Source organism: Epinephelus fuscoguttatus, linkage group LG16 (assembly GCF_011397635.1).
Source record: "Epinephelus fuscoguttatus linkage group LG16, E.fuscoguttatus.final_Chr_v1".
Taxonomy (NCBI): domain Eukaryota; kingdom Metazoa; phylum Chordata; class Actinopteri; order Perciformes; family Serranidae; genus Epinephelus; species Epinephelus fuscoguttatus.
Window position 1 is genome coordinate 8,923,345 of NC_064767.1, and position 20,180 is coordinate 8,943,524.

Here is a 20,180-nt window from a genome sequence, read left to right on the forward strand (position 1 = left end):
TGCCGGCAAAACGGCCCAACATTCACGGAAAATCAGACAGTGTAAAAGGGGCTACAGTCTCTGCTGATTCAACTTTTACTCTTCTGTTTTAGATCTACTCTTGCATGTTTGCTTTAAAGTGCCAAACCACTGTAACCACTGCTTTGGAGCCCCTTTAAGTTCCAATAAGTAGATGTACAGTATGATCAAGTGAGAGATACTGAAAACATGAGTGAACATGAGTGGGTGTTAAAAACAGACAGACTGTAATATTTTGTCTCTATCGTCTTGATGTTACAGTGTGTGAGTCCAAAGTTTAGCGATGATAAAACTGTGGGCAGCACATGGAGGTGTAAACAGAGACAGTACCAGTGTACAGATAAGACGCAGCACTGCTCTGACTCGTACATATGCATTGTTGAACCCTGCAGGTTCCCAGGAATATCAGTCACATCTTTAGCTTAGTCACAGAGGCTCATCACTGCTTGCTGCTGTTCTAGGAATCACTGTATTATTGTAGTCATTGCCAGGGACCTGTATAGGAACCTCAGCTAAATGTAAATATGTTACAGTACGGTTATGTACTGAGAATTGAAACACATTGACTTTGGATTTTCCCTGTGCTCTGCCGCCTCAGCGACTCACTGATATTAAACCTCTCACTTCCTTTTTGAAGCCGCTTTGTTTACCAGCCAACATGCTATTTTTACTGGAGGCCTCTGCGCTCGCACACAGCCTCAGCTTACTGTAGAAAAGGATGCATCCTCTTCAGCACGTGTCTCGCCTGGAACAACACACACTTACTTCTCAGTGCAATGTTTGACATTATCTTGTGATGCATGCGACAAATAAAACTCTCTGTTAGGTGCTTGTGATCTGCTAGTTTTACCTGAAATGCAACAAAGCCAAACTTACTGTCAAATGTTGTAAACCCAGTTCACATTAGGAGGAATAACTTTGCCTAGAGACTATCGCTGTGGAGACTGTGTGTCATTTTACTGTTGTACTTATTAGTCATATCTTCATCGTTTGAAGAGTTGAAATTCCAGCAGAAATGTATTTGTGAAGGCGGAGGTCATGAATCATAGACCAGTTGAGCTGAATTCCACTGAATTGTGATTCCTCTCTTCTTGTTGTCATGAGAACTTCAGGCAGTAGCAACACCAGAAGCATCAAGTATGCTTTTCTAAATCAAATAGTGGCTTTACTTGATGTCTGTTTCTATCAGATGAGATCTTATTTGTTTATTCCACACCAAACGCAAAGTGTAGAAATGTCAAGTTGTGTTTTCTTGTGCCGGACTATTTGGGATCACTCACCTTTGGACAGAGCCATGCTAGCAGTCCTCATGGTAAGCTATACTAATCACTTCCTGGCTCTAGCTTCTTATACAGCTGAGTCACGGGCGGATTACAAGACAGTCGGCTCCTGGACACAGATGTGCAAAAGACCCCGCCAACTCTCCTACAGAGGATCAAGACACGCAGACTTTGTGGTGGTTTTGGCCTCGTTTTGTTGTTGTTGCTTTGTGTTTCTTTGTAGTTGTTATGCCTCTTTTTGTGGTTTTGATTCTCTTTGTAGTCAAATTGTGTGTCTTTGAGGTAATTTTGCTTCTTTTTTTGGTAGTTTTTGTCACTTTGTAGTCATTTAGTGTCTCTTTGCATCTGTTTCTGGTCATTTTGAGACTCTTCCTGGTCAGTATGCTGCTCTTTGAATGGCATTTTGCAGGTGAATGCCAGGGGGCGTCTAGTGCCAGGGTGGGTGTCTAGTGTGGAGTAATGTATATCTCTTGTTGACACACACACGATATATAGCTAACAGGAGCTCATACTGACACCAAATAGGATGGACGCAACTACAGAACACCTGTATTTTGAAATCCAATATGTCTGTGAGATCCTCTTTCCCTGTGAGGCATTTATGCTTGTTTGTCTGCACTGTGTTGTACTGTACTGTTTGTACTGGCATTTGTGAGGCTGTTGTTTTTGTTGTTGTGTTATTGGACTGTGTTATGTCATCATGCATGAAAAGGGAGTGGATGAAATAACAGGACAGCAGTGAGTGATACCTGACTGGTTCATGCCTCAGTTAAATCATTGTCAGGACATCAACAGGTAGCGCGGCTCTCTGGCTCCACGTGCCGTGAGTCATGTTAAATCAGATTCACAAAGTGAGTGTTTATGTGCCAAAACAGGTTTTACAGGATGGAAATTACTGTCATGTACCAAAATTTACATGTGTTAAAAGTCGTAGATGAACTGGCACCTCCGCAGATTGAGATCACAGGAGAACTCAGGTGGTTTCCTAATGAACACCACAAAGGGTTCATTAAAGCGGGTATAATTTTTTAGAGAGGAATCATACTGTTGGCTCTCTTTGAAGGCAGATTAAAGATTTCTCTGCTACATTTATAGTCAGGTTTCAGGATGGATTTGGGGTGCTAGAATTTACTGGCTGGTCTCATGAAAACCAAAAATCTGTGACAGGAGAAGCCACTCAGTGCGTTATATTCAGTTGACTTCTTTCAGCATTATACATGTGAGGGATTACAATTTGAAATTCAGTAACTAGATTATAGAGCTGCAAGTTATGTTTTTTTTTTTATCAACTAATCTTTTGATTATTTTTTTCTTCCAATAGTATCTTTAATGATCTTAACAGCAATAAACAAAGACATACACATGCACACATTCAGTATGTGTGTATATATACTATGACATTTTTAATGACATATTATACTGTGACTTTTTTTGACATACTATACTGTGACGTTTTTTTGACATACTATGACTTTTTTGTCATACTATACTATGATTTTTTTTGACATATTATACTGTGACAGTTTTTGACATACTATGACTTTTTTGACATACTACACTATGATTTTTTTTGACATACTATGACTTTTTGACATACTATACTGTGACTTTTTTGACATACTATACTGACGTTTTTTGACATACTATGATTTTTTTGACATACTATACTATGACTTTTTTTTAACATACTGTGACGTTTTTGACATACTATGACTTTTTTGACGTACTATACTATGACTTTTTTTGACATATTATACTGTGACGTTTTTGACATACTATGACTTTTTTGACATACTATACTGTGACGTTTTGACGTTTGACGTTTTACTGTGACGTTTTGACATACTATGACTTTTTTTGACATACTATGACTATTTTGACATACTATACTGTGACGTTTTGACATACTATAATGTCATGTTTTTTTGACATACTATGACTTTTTTGACATATTATACTGTAACGTTTTTTGACATACTATACTGTGATGTTTTTTGACATACTATGGCTTTTTTGACATACTATACTGTGATGTTTTTTGACATACTATGACTTTTTTGACATACTATAATATGACTTTTTGACATACTGTGACGTTTTTGACATACTATGACTTTTTTTGACATACTATGACTTTTTTGACATACTATACTATGACTTTTTTGACATATACTGTGACGTTTCGACATACCATACTGTGACTTTTTTTGATATATTATACTGTGACTTTTTTGACATACTATACTGTGACTTTTTTGACATATTATACTGTGACGTTTCGACATACTATACTATGACTTTTTTTTGACATTATACTGTGACGTTTTTTCACATACTATACTATGACTTTTTTGACATACTATACTGTGACTTTTTTGACATACTATGACTTTTTTGACATACTATACTATGACTTTTTTGACATATACTGTGACGTTTTTTGACATACTATACTATGACTTTTTTGACATACTATAATGTGATGTTTTTTTTGGCACACTATGACTTTTTTTGACATACTATATTATGACTTTTTTGACATACTGTGACATTGTTGACATACTATGTCTTTTTTGACATACTATACTATGACTTTTTTGACATACTATACTGTGATGTTTTTTGACATACTATGACTTTTTTGACATACTATACTATGACTTTTCTGACATATTATACTGTGACGTTTTTTGACATACTATACTATGACTTTTTTGACATATTATACTGTGACATTTTGACATACTATACTATGGCTTTTTTGACATACTATACTGTGATGTTTTTTTGACATACTATGACTTTTTTGACATACTATACTATGACTTTTTTGACTTATTATACTGTGACATTTTTTGACATACTATGACTTTTTTGACATACTATACTGTGACATTTTGACATACTATACTATGGCTTTTTTAACATACTATACTGTGATGTTTTTTTGACATACTATGACTTTTTTGACATACTATACTATGACTTTTTTTGACATACTATACTGTGATGTTTTTTGACATACTATGACTTTTTTGACATACTATACTATGATTTTTTTTGACTTATTATACTGTGACATTTTTGACATACTATGACTTTTTTGACATACTATATTGTGACTTTTTTTGACATACTTTATTGTGACTTTTTTTGACATACTATTCTATGACTTTTTTGACACACGTTACTGTGACTTTTTATGACATACCATCTTGTGAATTTTTTGATATACTATACTATGATGTTTTTTCCAGCACTTGAATAGGCCATAGCACAAAACAGCGGCATGTGGGTTAAGTCTGTCCTCTAGATAACACATGAAGGGACCCCAATTGTGATTTTTTGATTATTTGCTTGAATAAATAATTGATCATTTAGTCTATAAAATGTCAGAAAATAGTAAAAAAAAAAATGCCTGAAAAAAATCTTCATTTTAAGTTGAAGTCTTCAAATGTCCTGTTTTGTCTGACCAACAGTTCAAAACTCAAAGATATTCAGTTTAAAGATATACTCTGTATGATTTTCCCTAAGAAACCATTTAAAAACTCTTTACAGAAATGTAGTAACCATATGTCAGACTATAATCAGCACACACCCAAGAGGAAGCTACAAAATCACGGACACAGTGCAGAAAAACATGTAAATTTGTGGACGAGAGTCAATCTGGGATTGGCAGTCACTTCGCTTTTCTCTGCAATATTGTTTACACACAGTAACCAACAATTCCTGCATAATATACCTTTACAGATATTAATCAATTGGTTGTGCTTGTCTCAATTATATTCACTCATCCCAGTATTGCTCCATTACTCTGACGCCATGTGAGGACGGCTTGTTTGCAATTTTCCAAGAGGATGACAGAGGGTTGTTTTTTAGTCTATAGTAGTCACATATGTTGTGTGTTCCTATCTGCTAACTTTAGACGCTGGTAAGCTAATATTTAAGAATCAGTTGGTCTTGTTATAAGGGAGGTAGGTCAGAGGTCAAGTGAGGAGCTTGCGAGAGAGGTGTCAGACGTCAAGGCTTTTGCTGCCTTCATTACAGAACTCTGTGCTCTGGTGCCTGAATTAATGATCCCCAACATCACACATCTGCATGAGAGGGGAGTGCTACAGTGTCTTCTGCTTCACAGAGTAACAGACCATTTGTGGTGATATTTTCACACCTGACAAGGACATTACAGCATCCAGTTAAATCTTAGATAGTCTCCAAGTGCACATTCACGTGCCCAGGTGCAAGTTTTGCTGTTGTAATGTAACAATGTGTCACCCCGCATTTAGGTCTTGATAACTGTCGCCTATGTGTTGTTGAAATCTCTACACACAGCTTAAGTTGTCTGAACCCTGCACCTTCACTGTGAGGACATGACAGAGTGCTGTTGTAGCTAACGTTGAGCTAGCTGTTGATGATGGCTGACTGCTTGTTAAGCTTGTTCTCTATTTCTACGTGATGTAAGGTTTGGGTGTGGGGCTTTAAAGTTTGAAGGCACTTTTGACTGAGTCGTACTGAATAACAAAATTAAAGTAGGTTAATATGTGGTTAATATAGACAACATAGTCCAGAGTCCAGATAGTGTTGTGTGAGTGTGTGTTTTGTGTGTGTCAGGCTGCATTGCCTCAGTTCACTGGGGGCTGGGTTTGGAGTTCAGTTTCCTGACAGCGTGGCGGACGAAGCTGTTCATGAGTCGGGTGAAGCAGGCACAAAGACTCTGGAACCTTCTCCCTGATGGCAGGGAGCCATGTAGTAATAGCAGTAATTATGTTATCACTCTCACCATTATTTTTCATTAATGGATGTTATAGCAGTACATAAGCAGTGATAATTAAGAGTTTTCACACTTCAATGCTGGAGCTTGGGCTGAGAAATAATTCTTACTTTTTTTTAAAAAATTAACTTAAAAAAAGTTAATTCACAGAAGACAGTGGCGTTATAAGAGCAGCTGTTTTGATGCAATGAGCATATCAATACTGTCAAGTGTAGCAAGAAAGAACAAATTCGGCTACAACCAGCAGACGCTGATGAATCAGGAAAAAAAGCTGATTCAAGAGATTTTACACTACAGCATTCACAGTTTGTGATTGTAAACCTGCTGTCTGTTTTGTGAGATTTCAGGTGCAAAGTGAACAATAGCCTGCTTATTTCCTCTCTTCCTCCGTCATCTTGAGTCAACCTGACTCGCCCTGCAGCACTGTGAAAACACACTGTCACTTCACACCTTTACAGTATGCATGAACTATGATTTAGCGTTGCAGTCTTTGCTCTGTTGTCATGGGGTAAATTTAGTACAAGATCTCAAGTTTAGGTTGAATGTTAATTGAGGATAAAGTTATGTTTCATGACAGTTCAGGTTAAAGTCATTCAAATGCAAGGTCCCTGGTAGGAAAGCTGTGACAAAGAGTGCGTGCTGATGCAGACAGTGACCCCCCAGGCACTGTTGTTTCATCAGCTGACTGTCTGTCCACAACAGCGTGGGAAGAAACAGAACGAGAGCGGAAGAATGAGATGGAAAGGAAGAAGAAAACTTGAAATTCAAGCCTAGTTTATTACAGTGCACTACAGTAAATATGTTTTTTGCGGGTACAAAATGTACAGGGAACTTAAGAGAGAGCGAGACACTGGGGACATGTGTGTGGATGTAACAGGAGCGTAATAGGGATCTAAGAATGAACATAAAGAACAATAAATACACAGACAGTCAGCTTAGTCCATTGCTCACTTTTTATCCACTGCTCATTATTATTATTATTATTATTATTATTATTATTATTATCATTTATTGCTGTTTCTTGTATTTTTTGTACTTTTTTTGCATGCCTAGTTTTTAAGTTTTTAAATTTTGAAATCTTTAATCTGACTCTTTCCCCTTGACTGCTGTAACACTGGAATTCCTCAATTGTGGAATCAATAAAGGTCTATCTTATCTTATCTTAAATGGAAACAACTTGGAACTTGTAATGCTCCAGTGCAAAATGTGCGATAGTACGGAGCCTGCCAAGGGTCACAGCAAGATTTTTTTTGTTTGCTTTCCCCCCTGCGATATGTTTTGTGTAACCTCACAATACTTTTAGTGCCCCAGTATGGAGCAGATAATTTATTTTACTTTGAGCTGAGCTATAAGTATGCTAATAAAGTACAACTGCTCAGTAGACGTAGTTATACATCTAGTGAACTTACACTAATTCTTAGATTACAGTGGCCAACACGAAGCTCATTTATTGACACTGCGTGCTTGTGGGCTCCTGTAGGTTACAGATGCAGCGTAACGAACGTGCGAAGTTCGTTATCAGCCACTGTCATTTTCATCTTATCCACTGCAGCGAAAATATTGCAAGGGAACGCAAGATATTGTGAGGTAACGCAAAACAAAAATCTCAGTGTGACCACTGAACAGCTCCGTATGCTAGTATAAAGATGTAAGGCAGGATGGCAGCCAAAATTGTACTGTACTGCAGCGACAGTGAGTCCATAGTTTTTTTTGTTTTTTTTTTTATTGTGAATCCTCGAGGGAGAATTGTGTCACTGCAGCAGTACAACATCCGAGCTGCACGCTGGAGATGAGAAGTGTATGAAAGGATATAAATAACACCGAAATGAATTTGAATAAATATCTTTTAAAAAATGAAAGATAAGAGATGTGACAGACTAAAAGTTGACCACCCACATCAGATCTTCTTTCACCTTCTCTGTATGTCTCTCTCTCTCTCATACACGCACACTCATACACACACACACACACTCATACACACACACACACACAAACAGCCTTCAGCTTTAGTTAAATCGCTGCCCACACAAAGGGCTCTTTGCATCTGTCTGCTGTGTGTGGGACGCTTTTCAGACATTGCCTCATGTGTCACATGTGAATGATGAGTGAGCTTCAGTGTGAGAAACACCACTAAAAGGAAAAAAAAAAACTTCACTTTGACACAGACTCTAAAACCAGAGTTCTACCGGCCTTGAAACATGTAGACAGGTTAGAAGGGTTAAACTCTGTGGGAGTGGGAAATTTGTGAAATTTATTTTACGCCGTTTAAAAAATTTCACGCATTTCACGGCATAAAGTTTAACACATGTGTTTGTTTCAGTGCATATTTTTTAACCTTGTTTGTTGAATACCTGTTTTCAAAGTGATGCCAGAGGTCACGTAGTGCAGATTCAGATACATTTGCCAGCAATTGCCTTATTGCGAGATTACTGAACAGCCGTAGAGAACGAGATCTGTTTTGTCAGGAATTACTTGGATGAGAAAACATTATCTTGACCTGTTTTAGATTTTTAAAAATTTTCTGGTTTACTGAAATAAAAAAATGTACTATAGCTTTGGTTGCAGGACTTTTTACTTCGATATAGTATATAATTGGATCTACACATGCTGCTGAACACCTACAGACATATCTGACATGTATGTTTCACTTAATTATGAAACAAGATGTAGTCATCCAGAATCTTTCAGTGGTTTCACTACACGTGAGATTGATTCCAGCGCTGAGGGCATCTTGGTATTCAAGTTAGAAAAGTTCTGCAGGGGTGGAAACTGGGTCAGTCCAGTTCACCGTGAGAAAAAGTTACATTTTTTTGCCTGTAAACTCAGATTAGCAGTGGTTCTCAGTTGTATAACTGGTTGCGTATGCACATTAAAAAATGCACGCAGCTATTTCCGTACGGAAACGGGTATTTCTCAATAAGAGTGTGCTGTGTGTGTGCGTGTGTGTGGAGCTAGTCATGAGTCAGCCGAAAAGATTGTGATATCATATTGCGCCGAAGAAAATTATAATATCAAAGAGAGCAACATTTTCTTTGAAGCCTTAAACTTGCCAGTGGCTGAATGTAACACAGTGGATGCTTCAGTCCTGTTACAGAACATTATCAATGTCGGATGAAGGACAATACAAACACATGTTATGTCCAATAAGATTAAACAGGTGTGCTGTCATTATTTATACGTAGAATTATAGGTGTCTGTATCACGCTGCTCAGTGCTGCTGTAGGGCTTTGATTCAGCTGCACACTGTTTCTGTGTATGCGCAAAAGCAAATGCAATCAGACTTATTTAAAAAGATACTATCTTGAACCAAGAGGTAAATGTGTACACTCTATATGGATATGTATTTGCTTGTTTGAAAAAAAAAAAAAAAAAAAAGGCTAAATGGCTCGTTAAAATGGGGATTTTTGCTTCCTTTGCAGAGCTCAGGCACAGGATTGAGAAACTGTCTCACCACAGGACTATCTGGCTGGTTTCCACCACATTCACCCATCCTGACAACCGGTGGGGAAACCACCTCAGCAAAGCTCATCCGGTAGGAGTTTACAAATTTGTAAACCACTGATCAGTGTCTTGTTGACAGTATCAAACATGTTTATCAGACAAAATCTAACTATTCCTGTTGTTTCAGTTGTGCGTCAGTAGTGCGAGATGGAGTTAGATGTTTTACATGATAGCAGTAGTAAGAGACCTGAACATTGAAAACATGGAGTGCCCCAGACCTGCAGTGAATGTGGTTTACAAGCCTACGTGACATTACCTTAATTCTGCAGTTGCCTGCTTGTTTCTAGTTCTCGGTGAGAATTGTCCAACCCACACTGATGCCACTTCTTCAGCAACAGCTTTGCTCAAGTTCTCTTTTTGTGGTTAATCTGTTTTTTTTTAATCAGTCAATATTAAAGGTCATGATCATTTCAATAGCTCTGTCAAGTGGGTGACACTTAGTCATAACCTAAATCTAGAAAGCCTAGATCTAAAAATCAGTTAGAGTATAAAAAAAATCCATCACACAGTCGGCGTCCAAAATCACAAACTATGTCTTCCTCTGCATACTATGCTCTGAGTTCTTTAAAAGTTTTCAACTTATACTGTGGTTTTTACGAACAGGGTTATGCAACAAAACACCACAGCTGGCTGATGTTTAAATGGAAAATCGAAAGGCAAAAATAATCTGGAAACTTGGAAGTAAGGGCGCAAGAGTGAGGTAGTACAGTATGGCAAAAGTGAGAGTAAAACCCTTCACAAAGAGAATCTAGAGACTTGCAACTAAGTTGAAGGGAAGGTAGAAAAAAACAGAAAAACAATTAAGAGTAATTTACAGCATACTAGAAAGAGTATGGAGCAGGGTTGATAATAACGTAATTGAGACAGTAGTTTCTGTAGCATCTTGAAGTCTCAAATACTCCCTTTTTGCTGCAAATTACTCTTAATTGATTTTCTTCTCCCTTCCTTCCCTTCGACTTAGTTGCAAGTCTTCTCTCAAGAATCTCTAGATTCTTTTTCTGAAGGGTTTTACACTCACTTTTGCCATTCTGTATTACTTCACTCTTGTGCCCTTAAAGTTAATTTAAACTGTATGCCTAACCTACGGCGTAGCCTGACGTGCACCTCCCCAGAATTGTAACTAAGCGTCGCGGTGACGCAGACCTCCTGTCTGTTTCTGTAAGCTGAAACCATTTCCCTCAGTGGAAACAAAGCTTTCATTTACTTTAATTTCACAGATAAGAAACAATAAATTGTGAAGACAGTAAAGCCTCCACTAAAATAGCATTTTAAGTCTTGTGTGTGATTTATCCTGGCTTCATATGAGCAGAGGAAATCTCTGCTCGTCGCTAGGCTGATTCATACAATGTAAAATGCCATAGGCTTGTGCTAATAACGTTAGCATGTTGTCTTTGTTTGGAAAACGTGTTTTGTATAAGACAGTTGTTTTGTCAGTGAACCTTGTGAGTTGTAATGGAGCCAAATTGTGTGCTGTTACCTTTGTTAAATGTTGGTGGTGTCCCTGGTTTTAGATGAGAAGAGGAAAAGATTGCTAGCTGCTAGGCTAATTTATACAATGTAAAATGCCATAAGCTTGTGCTAATAATGTTAGCATGTTGTCTTTGTTTGGAACGTGTTTTGTATAAGACAGTTGTTTTGTCAGTGAACTTTGTGAGTTATAGTGAAGCTGATTTGTGTACTTGTTTGAAATTGTCTCTATTAAGCCCTGTTTAATGTCTTTTGAATCAACTAACCTTTACAGCACTTCACAGAAACCTCCGCTGCTGACTAGTGTTTTGGAGGTGTAACTGCAGAGTGACACATACACACCACCGCACAACCATAAATCTAGCTTTAGTTGAGAGTTCAATCAAGTTTTTGTTGCATAACCCCCTGTTTTTACCTCTGAGACACAGCCCCCTCAACCCCCAACTACTGCGAGACTGCTCCAGGCACTGACAACGGACAGGATTCGAACCCACACTCTGGGCCATTGGCACCTTATTGCCACGGTCAATCCCACCACACCACACCACCAACACCCTTCACACTGGGACCTTTTCTCCGGGCGCATTTATCCTTTTCATTTGGACAGTAGCCTTTAAAATTCAGCTGCCACGAATGAGGATCGAACTTTCAACCTTTTACGCTCCAAGCAGCTTTTTAACAGCCTGAGCTATAGGAGTTCACACTTCAGCTGTGTTTCAGGGCACCTTTCTCGCTTTCCTTTGGACATCAGCCTTTAAAATTCACCTGCCACAAATAAGGATCGAACTTTCAAGCTTAGACTCTCCAAGCAGTGTTTCATGGTGCCTTTCTCTTTCTCCACTGGACAGCAGCCTTTAAAATTCAATTCACTTAGCCTTGATAAGGATCAAACCCACAGTCTTAGGTCCTCCAACCAGTTGTCTGACAGCCTGAGCTATCAGTCCAGAGACACTTTGGCTTTGTTCCTTATCACTTTTAATTTTTTCCTTCAGGAATCAGCTTCCAAACAGACTGACTGTTCACCTGAGAATCTGTATTTATGTGCAAATGTAATATATTCGTGGTTTGCAGAAAAGCCACCACTTTCTTCTGGCAACTGTTGCGCACTCTTCTTTTCTCCTTCGGTTATCCTCTCTCATCTACGTTTAGATTTTAGCTGTTCAGCCGACACTCTAATACCGGCTGACTGACAGTGAGTGCAGCTGCAGCAGCGCAGATTAATTAGCTAAAGTGGAGTCCATTCATTCATCACAGGGTCCTAATGATCAATAATATAAGTGTCATGGCGTCAGACAGGGCAGAAATGCTAGTGTCAACACCAGAAGCTCATACGTCACCGTGTGTGTAAAGTATGGGTGTGAATGTGTATGTAAATGTGCGTTTGGTGCTTTATACATCACAGACAGAGACTGCCTGGCAACTGAAGCGATGCCAAGAGCTATAAAGCAGCTGCTAACAGGAGCTGACGAAGCATTTAGAGAAAGTACAGATGAGGGTGGAGTGACATTGCATTAAGAGAGTAAAACTGGGACTTTTATCAAGGTTACAAGGGAAAAAATGTGGTTGGAGGATACACATGGGAGAAGTTTTCCTGGAGGGCTTTCTGCCAGAAAAATTTGTTCATTTTAGCCCAAACCACAATTTTTTCCTAACCTTAACCAAGAAATCCCTTTCTGGCAAACCTGGCAACCCTGTAGGCAAACCTCTCCCAGCAGCTTGCAGGACGCACATAAACCTCACACTGATTATACAACTGTGATTATTGCATCAGCTGGAGTTCAGTGTTATCACAGTAACCTCCAGTATCTGGCGCACTCTGACGAACGTGCAGACAGGTTAAGACTGGTCAAATTACAGTAATTTAATTGTGAGCAAGTTGCTCATGCGTTTAATTACAGCAGCTTGTGTTTTGTGTGTCAGTTTGTTGGAAAACTTGCAAGGACAACATGTCAAACGTAAGACGATAATTAGCACATTTAGTCTTACTCAGACTCTCAGCAGTTATGGTGTTACTGCAGGCGTGTAAACAAAGCCACTAAATGTAATCAACTGTTGCCTTCAGATGAAAATCTTCTCATTTAAAAATACTGGCTTTCCAGAAAATATAAATCAAGCTCGTCCCTACCTTGACAAGCGTTGTACAGTCTGATTTATTTAAAGGCTAAAGTAATGTGTGATGTTAAAGGGCAGGGGTGGAGAGGATGGATGGGAGAACAAATGGTGGGAGACATGTGCCCCCTCTCAATGAAGCTGCAATAAGAGTGCTGCATGATTTGTTCAGACAGATAATCAGATAAAATAATCCTTAATTCATCCCACAGCGGGGAAATTTGCAGCAAAGGGACAGAGTGCAAACAGGAAGCATCAGAAAAAAATACAAAGCAGTATATAAGTACGTTAAATAAATAAAGTGTACAAAAACAGAGCAGTGTGATCAGCAAACAGTATAAACCACAAAGCAATATAATAAGGAAGCATCAGAAAGAAGCTGAATATAATAAAGAGACAGACTGTGGCTGATTTTACATCATTGACCAGATGGAAATATAGATATTGCACAGTTTAACAATACTGATTCTGCACCTGAGTGGTTCATTGTAAGCAGCACAAATTAAAAGCAACATATAATGATAAACAGACAGCGGCAGTATTTACATTATTGCATGCACCAAGTATAGATAATTCACAGTTGGTATATGCAGATACAGATTTTGCACGAGTGATGACTGATTGTCCACAGTTTTAGTGTGTGTGGTCCACTGGGAGCAGTGTTGGTTGCGTCGTCTGACAGCAGCAGGAAGGAAGGACCTGCTTTATCTCTCCTGTCAGTGAAGGAGCTGCCCGGTGCTGTCAGTGTCCTGCATGGGGTAGGACATGTTGTCTATAACAGAGGTTGGCTTGGCTTTCATTCTCCTTTCTCCCACCACCTCCACCAGGTCGAGGGAGCATCCCAGGACAGAGCTATCAGTGTGTTAAGTCTCCTACTGTCAGCCGTCACGAAGACCACCAGCTTTTTGGGTTTTCCTGCACTGAACTGGATTCCAGCCCTGGATCAGTGCTCTGTATTCTCTGTCATCCTCGTCTGGGATGAGGCTGACAGTTGTGGTAGAGAGAGAACAGAAAGGGAGTCAGATCTTCATTAATGGAAGCCTAAATGCAGTAGATAGAGGGGGGAAAAAAAACAACTGTTAGGCTATCAACGAACTCCACCACACAAACCTTACACCTTAACTACAATTAGAAATTACTGAAGCGCCCACTACCTCACCTCGTAAAGCAGCCCATGTACAAAGGCTGTGTCCTTGCTGCAGCGGCTGTAGGCTCAATTCTAATCCACGGCTCTTTGCTGCATGTCATCCTCCTTCTCTCCCCCTTTCATTCCGTAGCTGTCCTATCAAATAAAAGCAGTTAAGTTTGACTTAAAATAGTTTGCAAGTGTGAGTGTACAGACAACGAGGCTGTAAAGGCAGACGAGTGAGTAGATGAGTTTCCGTGTTCAGCGTTATAATGTTTAATGTCCACAACAACCTCTGCAGTCTCATTTAGCCACCTCTTTGTAACTGCCTTCTTGAGACATGTAAAAGCTTTGAACTTCATGAGCTGGGTATTTACTGATATATTTCACGTTGCACAAATTATGAAAATCTCTTAAAGCTTGTGTCAATCACAGACCTCATTTCAGACATCTAACTAAAAACCCATTCAAAAAACTCATCGACTTCAAGATCAGGGAACCAGAGGTGCAAAGATGCTAACTTGTCTCCAGGTTTTGGGACTCATTCCTGCAGCACACAATTGTAAGCTCAAACATCATGGCTTCCTAACCATGTACTGATCTCAACGCAAAACCCTTACAAAGTCATGTTTGTGCCTAAACATAACGAAACCAGTCCCATGGTGTTGTCACAGCATTAAACAGATTTTTTTCACTGGTGATTTGTAACAGTTTAAGTGATATGATCTTGCCGATGGTGGCGTCAGATCTATGTTTCATGTTGTTTTAAAGAGCACTGATGTATATCATATTTTGTAATGCAAGTGGAAGGACTTGCTGCATTAAACAACAAATTATTGTTTTTACCGTTTACAATACTTTTTGTATGGATTAAACAAACATCAATGAGGCCGTTTCCCCCTTTTTCCAGTTTTTATGCTACGCTAAGCTAACCAGCTGCTGGTAACATATTTACCATACAGACATGAGAGTGGCATTGAGCTTCTCAACTAACTCAGCAAGGACTGAAATAAGCAAATTACCCAAAATGTCAAACTATAAGGAATTACAATGCACAGTATGTTTGACAGAATCTCTTAAACGTTCTTCCAGAAATCTGCAGCCTTCTTGAACTTCTGCAATGTGTGAGGAAGGAAAAACATGAATCTAAATTAATAATAATTTATCGTTCATGGAAGGCTGTTTAATGTAATGTCGAATGAGTTGCCAGACCAGATTAAAGTCATCTGAGGATAGGACCGCCTTCCACAGTCAGTGAATGCAGCAGGGAGCAGCACCTTTACAAAGATGTAATGCAGAGACCAGTCTGCTAGGATTGGTCATTGCTGTGGTTTTATTCTTTAAATTTAAAAAAGAAGACTGAATGCAGACCTCTCAAAGCTTTTTGTCTGACAGCGACATGATTTTTTTTTGTTTTTTTTTTAAGTGTGGGTGTGTGTGAGAGCCTGTGCGCATTTATGTGTGAGTGGAAACTGAGAGTGCAGCATGTTTCCATTCAACTGCCCTGTGCTCAGTGCAGACACGGCCACTTGGTCAAACACACACACACACACACACTCATACATCAAGCACAAAAGCAGCAGCAGATGTCAAATTTTCTCTCCTAAAACTCTTGTGCAAAAGAGCCTTTATGACTTGACTTGTTTTGACAGCTGTGTGTATGTGTGTGTGTGTGTGTGTGTGTGTGTGTGCATGTAAGCAGATCACAGTTTCTGGTAAATGTCCCACCTCTCTCATTCGGGTCTCCGCCTCAGCCACTTTATCTCCACATCCATCTCCCCAGTCAGCAAATGAGCTCCTTCTACCGTGAAATGTAAAAGAAAGAGAAGATTAAATGGGAGTCAACGGAGATTAAATCACTCACTGCGACTCTAAAGTCATTAGTTTGCTCTGCTGAGTTCGTCCACCTCGAATCACAGCTTCACTTTTTTTTTTTTTTTTAAATCTATCCTAACACAACACTCACATGCATGTATGTACAATAGATATTTTCAAAGCAAAATATTTGGGAAAAACGGTGTGACCCTGAAACTGACGCAGCTATAAATGGAATTCAGCCATGATAAATTTTATTATTTACACCTGTCCTTATAGTCACTGGTTGCTTTGTGAGACAAATCAGAAGGGACGTGGGAGGAATCGAACATTTCTAATACAGTAAAATTGCATGACGTGTATCAATGAAGTAAAAGCTGTCAAATTTATTTGTTTTCGGCAGATACATGGAACATATTTTGGAAAATCCAGCAAGACTGCAGTTCAATTATTTCCTAAGATGAAAACTGACAGTGATTTCCTTCGACTCTTCCACTGGAGTTGCAGGATGCATTAGCTTCGAAAGTTGCTGCATGCTAATTGCCATTTGAATATTACTGGTACAGAAGACAGAGAGGCTTGTGTGTTGTGTTCATTCTAATGCTACATTAATGTCATATTTTTCAGACTAATATTGAGCAGACGAGTGAGGGAGAAATGCGAACATCAGCCTCCAAGTTGTAATTGTTGGCATTGTCTTGTCGGGAGTGTACCTATGTTCCCCGGGTCCTATGTTCCCCGCTTTGTATGGGACCCCAGAAGGGTCCTATGTTCCCTGCTTTGTATGGGACCGGGGAACATAGAACCCTTTTTAATAATAAGGGTTCTATGTTCCCCGCTTTTCCCCAAAAGGACCCGGGGAACATAGGCCCTTTTTTTTTTTTTTTTTTTTTTTTTAAAAAAAAAAAAAAGGGTCCTATGTTCCCCAGCAACAGCGGGGAACATAGGACCCTTTTTCTTAAAAAGGGTTCCATACAAAGCGGGGAACATATTTCCTTTTGGGGAAAGCGGGGAACATAGGACCCTTTTTTTTTTTAAAGGGGAATATAGGGATGACCCCATCTTGTCATGGCCATTCAGGATCAGTAGCTATTAGAGCTACCAAAATCTCTTTCAATGGACATGGGAGTATTGTATTTAGATTAAAAAAAATGTGAATCACTAAACCAAAGAAAATGTAAATCATTAAAAAAAAAAATCCTAACCTAAATCAGTTTCCCCCTCCAAGATGCGTGACGATTATTTCCACACACTGCATTCAAAAACACTGGTAACTTACTGTAGTCTTAAACCTTTGATGAACGGACCGTGTTAAATGTTCTTTGTGGTTTCCCTGTAGGCGGCTTCTTCTCCTTTTGATCACAAAGGATCAGTAAGTCAGTTTTAAATGTTGATTTGTTTTGTCAGTGTCCTCAAGGTAGGTCCGAGGGCTGCTGTGAAACTGCGTCTACTTGGGTGTGTCTGTGCGATAGACAAACGAGAAAGGACGGCAGAGGAGAAACCTGCAAACCAATGTAACGGGATAGAAAGATGCAAAAAAGTCCACATGCAAAAATAGTATTTATTTGAGACATATGTGCACAGAAAAGATGCTCAAAGTGCAAAAAAAAGTATATGAATGATGAAAATCAGCAGCTGTTTTTACTCACTTTTTGTGGCTCTCTACAAAACATTGGTGTGCAAGTATCTCCTCTGCCGTCCTCACTGTAAGTCTCACATGTTCAAGACTGCTCACAAGACTGCATTCAAATGGGTCTCGCTGAGCTCTGATATCAAACAAAGTGTCAGTGTGATATTAAATAAGTCATACAGTAGCAGCTTTTTAATATGAACAAGCCACAAACACACATTTGCATCTGCTTTTACACTCTGCAGAGTCACAATAGATACATGTGAATCATTAACACTGAAGAACACTTACAACCTGATGACCTCATTTATATTTTTCCCAGTTTTGTCATTAAACTAATTAAATTTTTGTTTTGTTTTAACTACATATATGTAGTTTACTGTTAGCATTACTGTAGCACCCAGTTAAAGTACTGTGATAAAGAGGATTGTCACTTGAATGACTTATCGGCTGCACATGTCCCTCGCCTTCACCTCTGATCTCCAGCCAATACATACAGCTGGTGCTAAGTACTCTTAAACCTGATGCAGGTTTCCACTTTATCAAAAGAGACGACAAGACAGAACGTCTGCTCATCCATCAAACTGGTTCATTTACTCACATCAGTGATGAATAGACTGATTCATTAAGTGGAGAAATCCCATGGCGTCACCTCTGATCTTCAACCAAATAGCGATTTGTATTCACACTTACCGGCTGTGCATAGTGAGCACGTGTCACAAAGGAGTTTCATAACGCAGTTTTAATTTGAATATATCTCAAAAATCTTTTAATTGACTCTGTGAGACTTTTAACTAAAACCAAGAGACGTGATCACATCACTCCAGTTTCTGCCTCTTCACACTGGCTCCCAGTTTGTTTTTAAACAGATTTTAAAATTCCACCTATTACTTTTAAGGCTCTTCATGGTGTCTCTCCCAGCTATATCTCTCCTTCTAGTGCTGTACACGCCAGGACGTACTTTGAGTCCTCGGGCCTCCAGAGGCCCAGCTGAAACTAAAGGGGACAGACTGTGTTTTATTTCCACTGTTTCTATATACTTAAGTGTTTTTATTAGTTCTTTTTCTTCTTCTTTTGCGTAAATGTCATATTTTTCACACTGTAAGGCAGAACTGTTGACAGCAACCTCCAAGTTGTTATTCTTTGATATTAGGAATTGTTAAATATATATATATATATATATATATATATATATATCATTTGGGGAAAAGAAATGGAGCAAGATGTTTCTAAATAAAATCCCGTATTAACACTAATGCAATCAACTCAGCTGATAGAAAATGAGGTGTTTTTTTATCTAATTTCATTAATTTAATTTGTTAAAAGATTGCTACCCAGATGTGACACAATTTTTTGGAGACTGCTCGATCAGCAATGGAGTAATGATCTTTGAGGGATATGTTGATTCAACCAAATTAGAATAGCAAAGTTTTCATGCTTTTTTTCTCAAACGTTCTGCCAATTAAAATACAACATTAACACAGCTCTGGGGAAAAAAATGATTTGTACAGTCTGTGTAAATGTCTTTGCTGTCTCTCCCTTTCTTTATGTATCATTTTGTCGTATGGATTACCGTAAATTTATCATGTCGATCTGTTCTGTACACACGGCATCTATTGCACGTCTGTCCATCCTGAAAGAGGGATCCCTCCTCAGTTGTTCTTCCTGAGGTTTCTACCATTTTTGGAGGGGAGAGTTTTTCCTAATCCGCTTATCCGAGTCCAACGGACAGAGGGATGTCGTATGCTGTAAAGCCCTCTGAGGCAAATTGTGATTTGTGACATTGGGCTTTATAAATAAAAAATTAAAATTGGCGTTTTTAACAATTTAATGTGAATGTTTTCGATTGTTAATAGATGACTTTACCCTGTAACTCAAATATGTCAATCTACCAAACAGTCATCTTCATAAATATCAAACCTTTGATCATTACCCCAATTTTATTTCGGTCATGTTTAAAACTGTACGCAGAATATTGCTCTGACAGAATGTAGATGTCCTAATAGCTTCTGTACAGGGAAATCTACATTTTTCGTTAAATAAACTTTCAGAGTTTTGTAATTTCTCTAATTGAATCCACTTCTACATGAAGGTGGGTGTAGTTAAAGAGGAGCTGCTGTTGCTACCAGCTTTTAAAGCACCCTTTTAAAGCACTTTTTTCCCCACAACAAATGTACTCTGCAGTATTTAAAGCTGCCCCGAGAGAGCTAAATGCAGATCCACTTTATCAGGCAGGGAAGACAAAGCACCGAGTCACTTATCAGACTGGTTAATCTGGCCCTGTCCCCTCAGTAAATTATTCATCATAGTTATACGTCTTTGTCCTGAGTGAAAAAGATCGCTGGAGTGAAATAACACCTCGGTTTGATCCATTTATCTTGACTGTCCTGTATGAAGACAGTCATCCTGTTGAAGAGAAGCTGATTTGAAGTCAAATGTTGCTGCAGGTGTTTCACTGCTGAGCTT

General features: G+C 38.8%; 2 long non-coding RNA genes across 5 annotated transcripts in view; one reads left to right on the forward strand and one right to left on the reverse strand.

Annotated features, from left to right (window-relative positions):
- Window positions 1-20,180, forward strand: part of LOC125903304 (uncharacterized) — a 120,512-nt gene that overhangs the window by 91,674 nt on the left and 8,658 nt on the right. The window contains exon 3 of the long non-coding RNA XR_007451286.1: window positions 9,486-9,598. This is a non-coding gene — a long non-coding RNA (uncharacterized LOC125903304). The remainder of the gene's footprint in view (window positions 1-9,485; window positions 9,599-20,180) is intronic.
- LOC125903305 (uncharacterized) overlaps window positions 12,409-20,180 on the reverse strand; it is a 75,610-nt gene continuing 67,838 nt past the window's right edge. For 2 of the 4 annotated variants that reach the window (XR_007451289.1, XR_007451287.1), the window contains 5 exons: window positions 17,734-17,850; window positions 17,364-17,586; window positions 15,998-16,070; window positions 14,303-14,425; window positions 12,409-14,184 (listed from right to left, as the gene is read on the reverse strand). This is a non-coding gene — a long non-coding RNA (uncharacterized LOC125903305). The remainder of the gene's footprint in view (window positions 14,185-14,302; window positions 14,426-15,997; window positions 16,071-17,363; window positions 17,587-17,733; window positions 17,851-20,180) is intronic. The other 2 variants (XR_007451290.1, XR_007451288.1) reach the window with 2 other exon arrangements.